Source organism: Coregonus clupeaformis, chromosome 39, assembly GCF_020615455.1.
Source record: "Coregonus clupeaformis isolate EN_2021a chromosome 39, ASM2061545v1, whole genome shotgun sequence".
Lineage (NCBI taxonomy): Eukaryota > Metazoa > Chordata > Actinopteri > Salmoniformes > Salmonidae > Coregonus > Coregonus clupeaformis.
In genome coordinates, this window is record NC_059230.1 from 18,475,302 (window position 1) to 18,487,500 (window position 12,199).

Here is a 12,199-nt window from a genome sequence, read left to right on the forward strand (position 1 = left end):
GTTAGAGGGACATAAATTAGGTTACTTATATTGTGTCTACCGATGCTCCTGTTGTAATGTACATTTGCTGAAGCATTTTGACAACTCTGCGTCACAATGGTAGGGATTAGAGGAGCTGGGCTTGGGTCATTGCTAAGTCATTGTCTCAACGCATCCTTATAATGCTGTGAAAGGATCCAGGAACCCAAATGATTTGGGTGGATCCCAACCTCCTAATAAAATGTGTTTTGTTTCCAAAAGGTGTCGAAATTGTCATCAAAAGTTACACCCATTGAGCTGCAATAATCACATAGCCAATTGTGAAGAGCAAGAATCCTGCTAAAGCGTTCAATGCCACGATTCAGAGAGGGCACAGGGCCAGATATGTTTTCTTTTGTTAGAGTCTAGCAGAGAGTCAATCAGTTCTTTAAAATCCAGTTTCAACTGTTCAGAGCTGCCCTTCATAATGTCATTAAAACCCACATAGACTACAATAGAATTGATTTCCATGTCCTGACTTAGTACGTTCGGGAGCAGCTTAGTCATGTAATTTACTCGCGCTCCGGGATAGGACATTGCTTTTGCACCAGGAACGATCACATTTCTTACCATGGAGCTGCCCAAAATCACAGCTGGCGAGAAGGACGAGGAAGTTCGCCCACTCCCACGCTTCACAGGATGCAGGTCTCCGACAGATGGAGAAGCCCCGCTCGATCCAGAGCAGGGACAGAAGGTTGCCGACTTCTAAATCGTAGTAGTAGGCACTGCGGCCGCAGACACAGGTACCCCCAGTGAAGATCAGGCTCCAGGACAATGAAACTATTTGTTGTTTGTATCCGCTCCGGGCCTCTCGTTGGGAGTGTAGACTGCTTTGCGGGAGGTCGCTGTCTTCGGCTTCCACAGCTCGTGACATGCGACCATCGTTGATTGCCTTTCTCCTCATGCTGTGCTCCTTCGACGGCGCTATCAGATGGGGGAGCTCCAGTCGGATAACGACAAACGACAAGGCGGAGATGCATCCAACAAGCGCGAACGCCGTCCAGCCACCGGTGTAGAAAATGTAAACATTCCGCTCTGCGTTTTCCCCAGTTTCTTACGTAGGCTGGCGACCTGCGTGATCAAGGAAGCCACCTCAAGCCTATAATCCTCGGCAAGTAAACAATTGCCGCATTGGAACTCCGAGTGATCCGGTTTGTCCATAAACAAAGCGTAATATATACAGCTCCTACAGCGCTGGAACCGTTCATTTAGTTCTCCAGAAAGAGGGCTCCATTGCAAAACTCATCTGGTACTAACTTTGTTAGCTTGATGGCTAGCAGCTTAGCATCTCTGTCAAGCAGGCTTCAACCTGTCAATTAAGCGGGATTCCAAGACAAGAAATAGCGGTCCTAGCTGTTAAAAGCTAACCGTGTCGTGGAATCCACGCAAAAAAAAGTTCTGTATTCGTATTTATGAATAGCGTTTTTGTTTTAATCGAGTGTTTTCCATCATACAATGTTTAGCTGCACACTGATGACGTGGTGTAAATGACTTAGAGACTATTACATACAGAAGCCTCAACTTCACTGAAAACACAGTACATTTTACACTTACCTGCTATGGAGACATGCGCCTCGACATAGTTCCCACAATCCTGTGTCGCTATTACACCTGCCACCTGTTACATCAAGCTGAGGAAGGTAGTCAGTATGGGCTCTGCTGTCTGAGGGCAGCAGTGCTCAGGCCTTTAGAGGCTGTATGACACAGGCAAGGAAGAAGGCATCACACAAATAGCAGGGGACTTAATTCACAATCTGTGTGGCTTCTTCCAGCGCCTGCCCTCTGGTCTGAGATACAGAACATACCCCAAAATTAATTAACAACTGAGGCAGGGGCAGCTTCATTACCACTGCAATCCGGCTGCTCAATTAGATCAAGAAGTTATTGAAATTCTAAGTCAATAATTGAACTAATAAATGAAGGTAAAATAAATACATCCACTGTTCAGAAAATTTACCATGTGAACATTCCAAATTTGGTTTGAGGTGTCTTGGTCAAGGAGCTATTGCATTTTAAGTGATTTTGTATAAATAAATATATATACTGTGGCGTACAGCAGGTCAGCCACCAGGGGGAGACTCGTCGAGGCCTGGTAACAGATGGAGTATACATCATGAGGCGGTGGCTCCATCTGCTGGACGTGCCAGGTCTCGACGGGCTCCCCGGACAGGCCTAATTGGGGCTGATTGGGAGCTGGTGAGTAATTAAGGGTGGATTGCTCACCAGCTGTGCAAGGCCCATAAAGCTACCAGAAGGGCAGCACATGAGAGAGGACTGGGGGAAGTAAGGTAACTTCTGTGAAGTTGGAGACGGTATCCTGGAGAGGGTCTCATGGGGGAGACCTAATCTTTTCTTTTGATTATTTTATTAATAAACACCCTTGAAACCGAGCTAATCATACTCTGTCCGTGTCTGATCTGTGTAAACGTCTTGACCCAACCCCCTGATCTGCCACAAGTGGTGGAGAATGCGGGCATCTTGATAATGTGGTCAGATCAGGGTTGACGTTTACACAGCATCAGCATGGACGAGTTGATAGCTCAGTTCATCCGGGCCCAACAAGCGGTTCAGGAACGAACGTTGGAGGAACAGGGACTACAAAACGTCCGCCTCGTGGAGGAAGTCAGGAAGCTGCAAGGAGGAGCGTCTCCTGAATCCCATCCCAACCAGTTTTTAATCAAGCTAACGGAAGATGATGACATTGAAACATACCTCTGTACGTTTGAACGGACAGCGCTATGGGAAGGATGGCCAAGGCCGAAATGGGCAAGTCTGCTGGCCCCGTTCCTCTCTGGGAATGCCCAAAAGGCGTATTGGGACCTGAACGACGAACAGGCGGCTAACTATGACGGACTCAAACGGGAGATACTCAGACGCTACTGGTACAGCCTGGCTCAACGGTTCCACGACTGAAGGTTCGTACCCGACGCATCCCCCCCGAGCCCAGATGAGCGACCTTCTGCGCGTCACCAGCAGGGCATGGCTCCTAACCGACGTATCCACCCTCTCCCTCCTCGACAATGTAGTCCTGGATCGCTTCGTACGGGCGCTACCCCACGACATGAAGAGGGCAGCGAGCCTATGCGCGCCCCAGACCTTGTAGGGCCTCCTGGAAGCAGTGGAGATGCATCAGAACACTCAGGCCCTACTGAGGGGCAGCCGGGGCGAGGGGACGGAAGGACAGCCCCACCATGGTGTAAGGTAACTTCCGTGTAGTTGGAGACGGTATCCTGGAGAGGATCTCATGAGGGAGACCTAACCTTTTCTTTTGATTATTTTATTAATAAACACCCTTGAAACCGAGCTAATCATACTCTGTCCGTGTCTGATCTGTGTAAACGTCTTGACACAACCCCCTGATCTGCCACAATACATAAATGTCAACATTTTATGAAAGAACCAAAGGGAGTGCAACTTGCCTCTATGAAAGGAATAATGGACAGTTTAAATGAGGTTGCAAAGTCACGTGGTGTAAGAGCTATTGAAATTTGAATATTGTGATAATGCACCGTTGCAGTGAGATTATGAAACTCTGGTCAGAATTGGGGAAATAAGACCTGTGGAAGGTTGTACACCTTTTTTCACGAATAAAGAGCCTAACCTGAGGTATATCTCAAATCATTTGCAAGCTATTGAAGTTTGGTTACAATGTCTGGCAGATACTGAATCTCAAACCAACTTTACCACGGCCTTTCACCGTTTAGGCTATGACCCTCTTCTATCCCGACCGACGTCTGAGGCTCTTGCTCTTATCATGGACACCATGTTAAGTGAACATCTATAGCCACCTGTGCATATTTCTATGGTATCAATTTTTTTTCTGTTTTTCCATCACCTTGGCTTTTAGCACGCATAAAGATCATTCTATTCAAAAAGGTTATTTTTTGAATTTCCTCAACTCCTCTCCGATAACAAATTGACCTTTTCACATCCTATCTTTTACAAATAATTTGCTGAATAATTTCAGGGTGGGTAGGCCTAATACATTTAAGCACGTCGAAGCATCGTGTGTGCACACTTAGTCCAATCTCAGCACTCCAATAAGAATCCCCACTCTTCCTAAGTACTCCACTCCCTAAGGGAGGACTCCATCCTCATCACTAATGAAGAGTAGAGACTTTCTCTTAGCAACACCTACGCTCCGTAGTTTCTGCTGGCTGCCTCACCACCACAGAAAGCACTGAGCTAGGCTGAAACGCCTGCATTTTGGAGCTACCTTAATCAAGAAAGCAAAAAAAAAGAGACCATGTTTGTATGCGGCTTTATTAATTCATTGTTTGCAAACTATGTGACACGTATTAATGCTAAAATATAATGCAAAACAGGCGACCCCCCCGGTTCTAGACCATTTCAACTGGAGGGGCCAGTTACATTAGACATTGTCATATTGTTTTCTTCACTGCATTGCAGGCATTAATAGGCAAAAGACCATGTTTATAATAATTGAACTATTTATTATTTGCATTTCCATTACATTTTTACATTTGCATTACATATTCAGTATCAGCTACATCAGGGTTCTTCAAATCCGGTCCTGGAGGGCCAAAACACCTCTGTTTTTCATTCTCTCCTTCTAATCAGGGGCTAATTCAGACCTGGGACACCAGGTGAGTGCAATTAACTACCAGGTAGAAATAAAAAACAGAAGTGTTTCGGCCCTCCAGGACCGGAATTGAAGAACCCTGAGCTACATCAACTGTATTCTACGGTTTTTGTGGTTTCTTGCAAAAAGATCAGCAACTTCATCTAGATTCAAGGCCTTTGCCCTCCTTGACTCTATACACAGAAATTGCTTAATCTCTCATCTGAACCTAAGATATGTTTTCACCAGCTTTAGTGCAGAAAATCTGTTCACAAGAAGTGGTACTAACAGGGATTGAAACAGCTATTTTGCAGTTTAGAGCTCAAAGAAAACTTATTTTATAAGGCTCAATGAATAATGCTAGCTCTACTACACTGGAGGGTCTCTGCATGCCACTCTGTATTTTCCTTTGTAAAATTATTCTGAACTGATGTAGTTCATGCCCCAAGTCCTCAATATTTGATTCATACATTCTAGCAAAACAGGGACTTTTCTTTAAGAAATGCATCACATTTGGGGTTTAGAGTTAGGATGCCTTTCATTATTTCACAGTTTTTGCTAGAGAACCGTCTGTTAAGCTCATTGAGCATCTGATCTAATAGGGTAGAAAAAGGTTGTACAAAAACTGTATATTTCTGAATCTGACCGACTGTACTGAGTACACAGTCTCCATTAAATTGAGAGCTTAGCTTTTTTTGGTCATTTTGCAGTATCACATTGTTCAGCTGTTTTCAAAACTTCTTTCCATAGGTCATCAAAACATGACTCATCCCTGTAGTCGTTCAAAGTCTGAACTAAGGCTTCAACTAAATCAACAGTGTTTGACAGGTCAAGTGATAAACTGTAGCATATCTGATAGAAATGTTGCTTCTCCAAAAACTTGATGGAGTGTAACAAGGCACACAATGAATTGTAAATCTATCTGTGCAAGCAGACCTTGTGCCTCAACAGATCTGTCACCGTTGTGTTCCTGGACTGTCTTGCAGGACTCACTTAATGGCAGGCAATCTATCCATAATAGTATGTAGAGCCATATCGACATGCCCAGCGAGTGTCACTTAGTCTCTGAAGCTCTCTAGGTGCATCTCTCTATGTACGCTAAGCCATTTTTTATGCACATATAACCCAGATGTGAAGACAGTCTTTCTTGTAAGGAGAAGAACTGTCCTACCTCAGGGACAGCGTCATATGATTGGCCTACTAGGTTGTTTTTGTATTCAAGACCATTACTTTCTAATACGTGTATGATTTTGTCAGTAAGCCCTGCTTCATCTAGTCGATCAGCCGATTCAAAGTGGAGAAAGCTCTCACTGACAGCTCCACTGAAATATTACCTGAGTACTAGAGATATAGGCTCCTTATTTTATTATTTACATATTTTGTTTTATCTGCCATTATGCTAAAGACCTCACTGTCTTTCACTTCTATAATTTTTGTTCGAACCATGTCTGCCGAACATTATCTACATTATAGTCATTTAGCAGACGTTCTTATCCAGAGCGACCCACAGGAGCAATTAGAACCTCATTCTGAATCCCTTTGCTTGTGTATTTTGCATTATGAATGGAAGTCAACCTTTTTTCACAGTTGTGTCATGCTTAGCTATTGTTTCTAGGATTGCCATGAAGTTCCCTTTATTATCAGACGCATCGTGTCCTCTTTGTGCAATGTTTTGTGTGGCTGTAAGTAGTAATACTTCTATTGTTTTAATATAGTCTCGATTTTCTTGAACCCATTTGTGTTCCTTGTTTAGGGCATTTTCCAGTGTTGCATTACTTTTTACAGCTTTCTGATAGTCTCCATGTAATCATTGCTTGTTTGTGCCGCTCAGACCTTGCATGAATTGCAAATTCCCCCCTCTTTGTACGGTGCCTTCTTCCAGTTGTTAAAACCCAATTTTGAATCAAATACAGTCAGACTTTGGGAGGGCTAAAATGCCTGCAGGCGTAACAAAACAGTCAGTTTTTTATTGAATATTCAAGGCAGGGGTGGATGTGGTACCAGGCTGCCTTGAAGCTCCTCCTCCTGTCCCCCATCAGAGTTAATAATAATATGCCATTTAGCAGACGCTTTTATCCAAAGCGACTTACAGTCATGCGTGCATAAATTTTTTGTGTATGGGTGGTCCCGGGGATCGAACCCACTACCTTGGCGTTACAAGCGCCATGCTCTACCAGCTGAGCTAGAAAGGACATGTTCATGTTCATCCCTGGCTGCACCGGTGTCCTCCCGGGGTTGCTGATATCTGTTGAAGAAAAAAAAAACTATAATTAAAAGTATCTATTTGGGTAATTTTAGACACATACCATAGCCATCAGACAACTTCTGAAATCCATCTGATATCTATATTACAAGCCCAATAGCATGTTAAATGAGATCATTCCTAAACCGACACATTTCCATACACACTGACTAATTGCACTGCTTTACAAGTAACCACAGATTTATTCAACATCACAAACCTGATTTGTCCACTGCTTGTGGACGCACATGGCTCCTCTGTTGGTGTCTCACTCTCAGCCTCTACCTCCCCCTCAGCTGCTCCATCTGTCTCACTTTCCTGCTCTACTATGCCTTCACTCTCAGTCTCTCCAATGGACAAGTCTACCTGCTCTCTCCACACCTGAACACTCTGGCTCTGTCTGACTTTCTGCCTTTTCTTTGGAAGGACATGTCCCTTTTTCTCTTTTTGGTGAGAACTAGAGAGCAAAAGCAATGGGGACCAAGCTTATTAATTCATTTAGTGAAAATAACTGACTTGCTAGGTAGCTAGCTTTCATGTCTAACCGTTTAACGTTACAATGCGTTTACTGAGTGTGGTTTAAGTAAAAACACTCAGCACCATGCGTTTTTGATAAAATATTATATCCTTTTTCATATTGCCATACATTTTCGATGCCTGACTGTTGGAATTAGCTACAAAACTAAACCAAAAACAATGCAAACGAATACATAGCCCAGGATTCAAGCCAATTCATTAATTAATACAAAGAAAGTAACAAACGGCCAGGTTAACATTAGCTGATCTAACGTTACACTTCTGTAATGCGTTTAATAGTTAACTATGTTATAAATACAACATATTAAACATTTTGCTCACCTCTCGTTATTTCCTCCTCCTTGCTTGAACGATATTATTCGCGCAGAATTTCTTTACACTTCTGAATAGAAAAAAACTTGCAGATCCATGTGGTACAATACTGTTGTGTTCCGCCTAAAGGAGTCCCACTAGAAAATGTGTTGGGTTACTTTAGTGTTCCGTTTGCCACTGTCTAAAAACGGATGTAAAAAAAAAAAAGAACAACATATGATCGCAAAAATGTATTCTGTGATAATTATTTCAGACTCCGCATTTAGGGGGGCCACAAGGGGGTCCAAGCTTGTTGTCACAGGGGCACTGTCCCCCCCCCAGAACCGCTAGTGGCTCAAAACAGGTGGGGCTCTGTCACTAAGTAAGGAACTCTCCTCACCTGGTTGTCTAGAGCTTAATTGAAAGGAAAAAACTAAAACCAGCAGACACTAGGCCCTCCATGGAATGAGTTATACACCCCTGCTCTATACTCTTCCCCTCTGGTGATTATCCTTTGAAGTGATTTCATTTTCTTTGAGGAAAATCTGAAGGAGCAGAGAAACCCTTGAGCCCAATGCAAGATTACATTTCTTTCCATGTAAATCCATAGTGTATTTCCCTGATCATCAAGCCATAATGTTAAGAATTATGATTTTTCTCTTTGACGAGGACATGCAAGCTTTCTGAGGGAAATAAAAGCCTTCTGAACTTTTTCTTCCTTCTGATTTGATAGTTCACATTTGACATTATTTTTGTCAATTTCCAATCAAATTTGACATTATTTTTGCCAATTTCCAGACAATGCCCCCGGCTTTCATTTTGGAACCAGGGATGATTCTATCCCTTTACACTCGTGGGAATTGCAGAAGGAAAAAAAATACCTGCGCTGAAGAAGTCTATATGGGTCTGCTAATACATGACTAGTCTTTTTGTCACATTGGTTTTTGCCGTTTGGCCCTGGCTGTCTTGCATGTGACATGAGAAACTGACAAGATGACGTATTTGTACAGGATGTGGAAGGTTTTGTAATCCAACTTTAAATACATTTTTACTTAATGTTGCTACTAGTGAAAGCAGCTCCAATGGCCTGTTGAGTGTGATCAAAGTTCATTGTCCTTATTTGACTTCCCTGACGCATCTGAGTCATGTGACAGCTTTATAGTTTCAGAGACATCTATATCGGTCCACTAATACAGGACTATTAAAGGCCCAGTGCACTACTTTTGTGATAAATACTTGCTTAATATATGTTTTCCAGTTTCTAGATATACTTAATGGTCTACTCATTATTTTTCCATTTTAGTGAGTGCATAAATTTTCATACTGACCCCCCGTAGGAATCGAACCCACAACCCTTGCATTCCAAGCGCCATGCTCTACCAACTGAGTCACATCATCTCAAACCACTTGATGTCTCAATGTACTCAATTACTGTATTGTGCATTGCTTTTCTTCATGGTGATGGAAAGCCTACAGGTACAAACCTAGATGACCAGCCTATGTACAATACAGTAATGCACATTTACATTAAGTGGTTTGTAAGGATGGTCAATTAATACAGCAAAAAAAAGAGGTTTTCCATGTTATTTGATCAAGACAAATATTTAATTTGATGTGGATGTTTTGTGTCTTTGTCCATAACTTTGCACCTTTTGATGTAAATGTTTGTAAATGTTCTTTCTGGATTCCATTAGAATGACAATCGCAGCGAAAGTGACAGGGCAACAACTCTTACAATTCCAACTATTGAATCCTGCAAGATACTGTTCTTAATTTTACAACTACCTTTTTTGCCAAAGCAGAGATGCTGAAAAAATAGCATTAGCTACAGACGTCTATACCGGTCCGCTAATACTAGTAAAGGCCCAGTGCACAATTTTTTAAAAATATATATATATATTTTTAAAATCTTTTTTTTTTGGGGGGTGGATCAGCTTAATATTGCAGATAGATTGTATCTTCTATCAATGTAATTGTCTGCATCACTTCCAATCCCCCATGTTTTTTTAAAAATATATATATATACTCCCCTTTATTACTTTTCAACCCCACCATCCTTTCCCTACTTGGAGTAAATTAGTGAACAACAATGCCCAGGCCTCTACTTCCGGTCTATACTTACTATCTACACCTTATGGACAGAGTTAATTTTACAATAATTATATATATATATATATATATATATATATATATATATATATATATATATATATATATATATATATATATATATATATTTATTATTATTTTTATTTTATTTTTGCTCCTGAACTACTTCTACTTTCAACCTCTCCGATCATTTTCATGATGTCCATCCGGTTTGCTTCTATATGCCATATCTTTCTAACTGTGCTCTTTCCCAAAAGCTCCCAACATACAACCTATATACTTATTATGGACACAGTATGCTTACATTATTAGCTATCTTTGTTATTATTTGTTGTTATTTGTTATTAGTCCCATCCTTCAACTCTATTCAATACCTCCCATCTATCTCTTAACACCATCCATATAGGATTTCTATTTGCCATATATATTTCAACCGTACTGTGATGTTTTACAAAGGTTCTGAACCTTTCTATTCTCATTGCTACAGATTGTGAATTAAAAATAAACATTTTTGCCAAAAGTATTATTATATTATTGATTGATTGACTATGACTTTTCAGATCACCCAGTAATGCTATCTGCAAGGTTAGCTCCAGGTAAATATTGCAATCCTTTAGCCATTCCTGGACCTGTGTCCAAAAACAAGCTACAAATGGACAGAACCAAAACAAATGATCTAATGATTCTGTCTCTTCACAGCAAAATCTGCAGAGCTGGGAATATTGTATCCCCCATATAAATAACATTCTATTGGTAGCAAGAATTTTATAGAATAATTTAAATTGAAAGATTCTAATTTTTGAATCCGGTGTCGTTTTGCGTGTCAGTTCATAAACACTATGCCATGGGATCGGTACGTCAAAGATCTCTTCCCAACTATTTTGCAATCTATATGGGACGGCTGTCAATCCTTTGGTCCTTAAGTGAAACTGATATACTTTTTTATTTATCACAGTTTTCCTTAACCAATTATGTTCTTTAATGCAAGGCCGACAGACAAGTTCCTTACTTTCTCCCCCTTCCACTTTCCTCTTCCACTTTTGCGGTAAGGCTGCAATTATTTGGTTGTAATTTTGGGTAGAGCAGACATTTCCATATGTTTTTGTTAGCTGCATGTGCGACATAACTCCACCAGTCCTACCGATGATATCATTTACGAAGATTATACCTTTTTTAAACATTCTGTCATAAGCAAATAGGTAAACTGGGATAATACTAAAGAGTTAATCAGTGCACTACTTTTGTTGCAAAATATTTTTTTTTCATGTGGGCGAGCGGTTTGCTGATGTCAACGTTGTGAACAGAGTGTCCCATGGTGGGGTTATGGTATGGGCAGGCATAAGCTATGGACAACGAACACAATTGCATTTTATTGATAGCAATTTGAATGCACAGAGATACCGTGATGAGATCCTGAGGCCCATTGTGCCATTCATCCACCGCCATCACCTCATGTTTCAGCATGATAATGCATGGCCCCATGTCGGAAGGATCTGTACACAATTCCTGGAAGCTAAAAATGTCCCTGCATACTCAGACGTCACCCATTGAGCATGTTTGGGATGCTCTGGATCGACTTGTACGAAAGCTTGTTCCAGTTCCTGACAATATCCAGCAACTTCGCACAGCTGTTAAAGAGGAGTGGGACAACATTCCACAGGCCACAATCAACACCCTGATCAACTCTATGCGAAGGAGATGTGCCGTGTTGCATGAGGCAAATGGTGGTCACTTCAGATACTGACTTGTTTTCTGATCCATGCCCTACCTTTTTTCTAAGGTACTGTATCTGTATTCCCAGTCATGTGAAATCCATAGATTAGGGCCTAAATAATTTATTTCAATTGATTTATTTCCTTATATGAACTGTAACTCCGTAAAATCTTTGAAATTGTTACATTTATATTTTTGTTGTGTAAATACATCGCAGGCATATGTACATGTACTGATTTATGTATGCGTGTAACTGTCAGTTGTAACTTTGTTGGTTCTATTGTTCTTATTGAAAACGTGTGTAGTTCAGTCCTTGAGCTGTTCTTGTCTATTGATGTTCTGTATTATGTCATGTTTTGTGTGGACTCCAGCAATAAAGAGTAGCTGCTGCTTCAGCAACTCTGACTGTTCTAGTGTTCTATCCACGTGAAATTGAGTAATATTCAGTATGGATTCCAGACTATCCTTTGACATGGATAAAGTGAAAACCATATAGGTCAATTAAAGTGTCTTCTATTCTCCATGTGCAGCAGCACACCAAACAACCAGATTCTATGGTCTCTGTTAAATATGTATTGTGGAAGTTCAGCCCTAAAGCACAATTGAAATTAAGGCAATGTTCCCGCATTGGCGGAGACTGCATTCACGGTAAACGCTGCATATGTCAGCTCAATCGGAAATTCAGCGTACAGACTGAATAGAGAGAG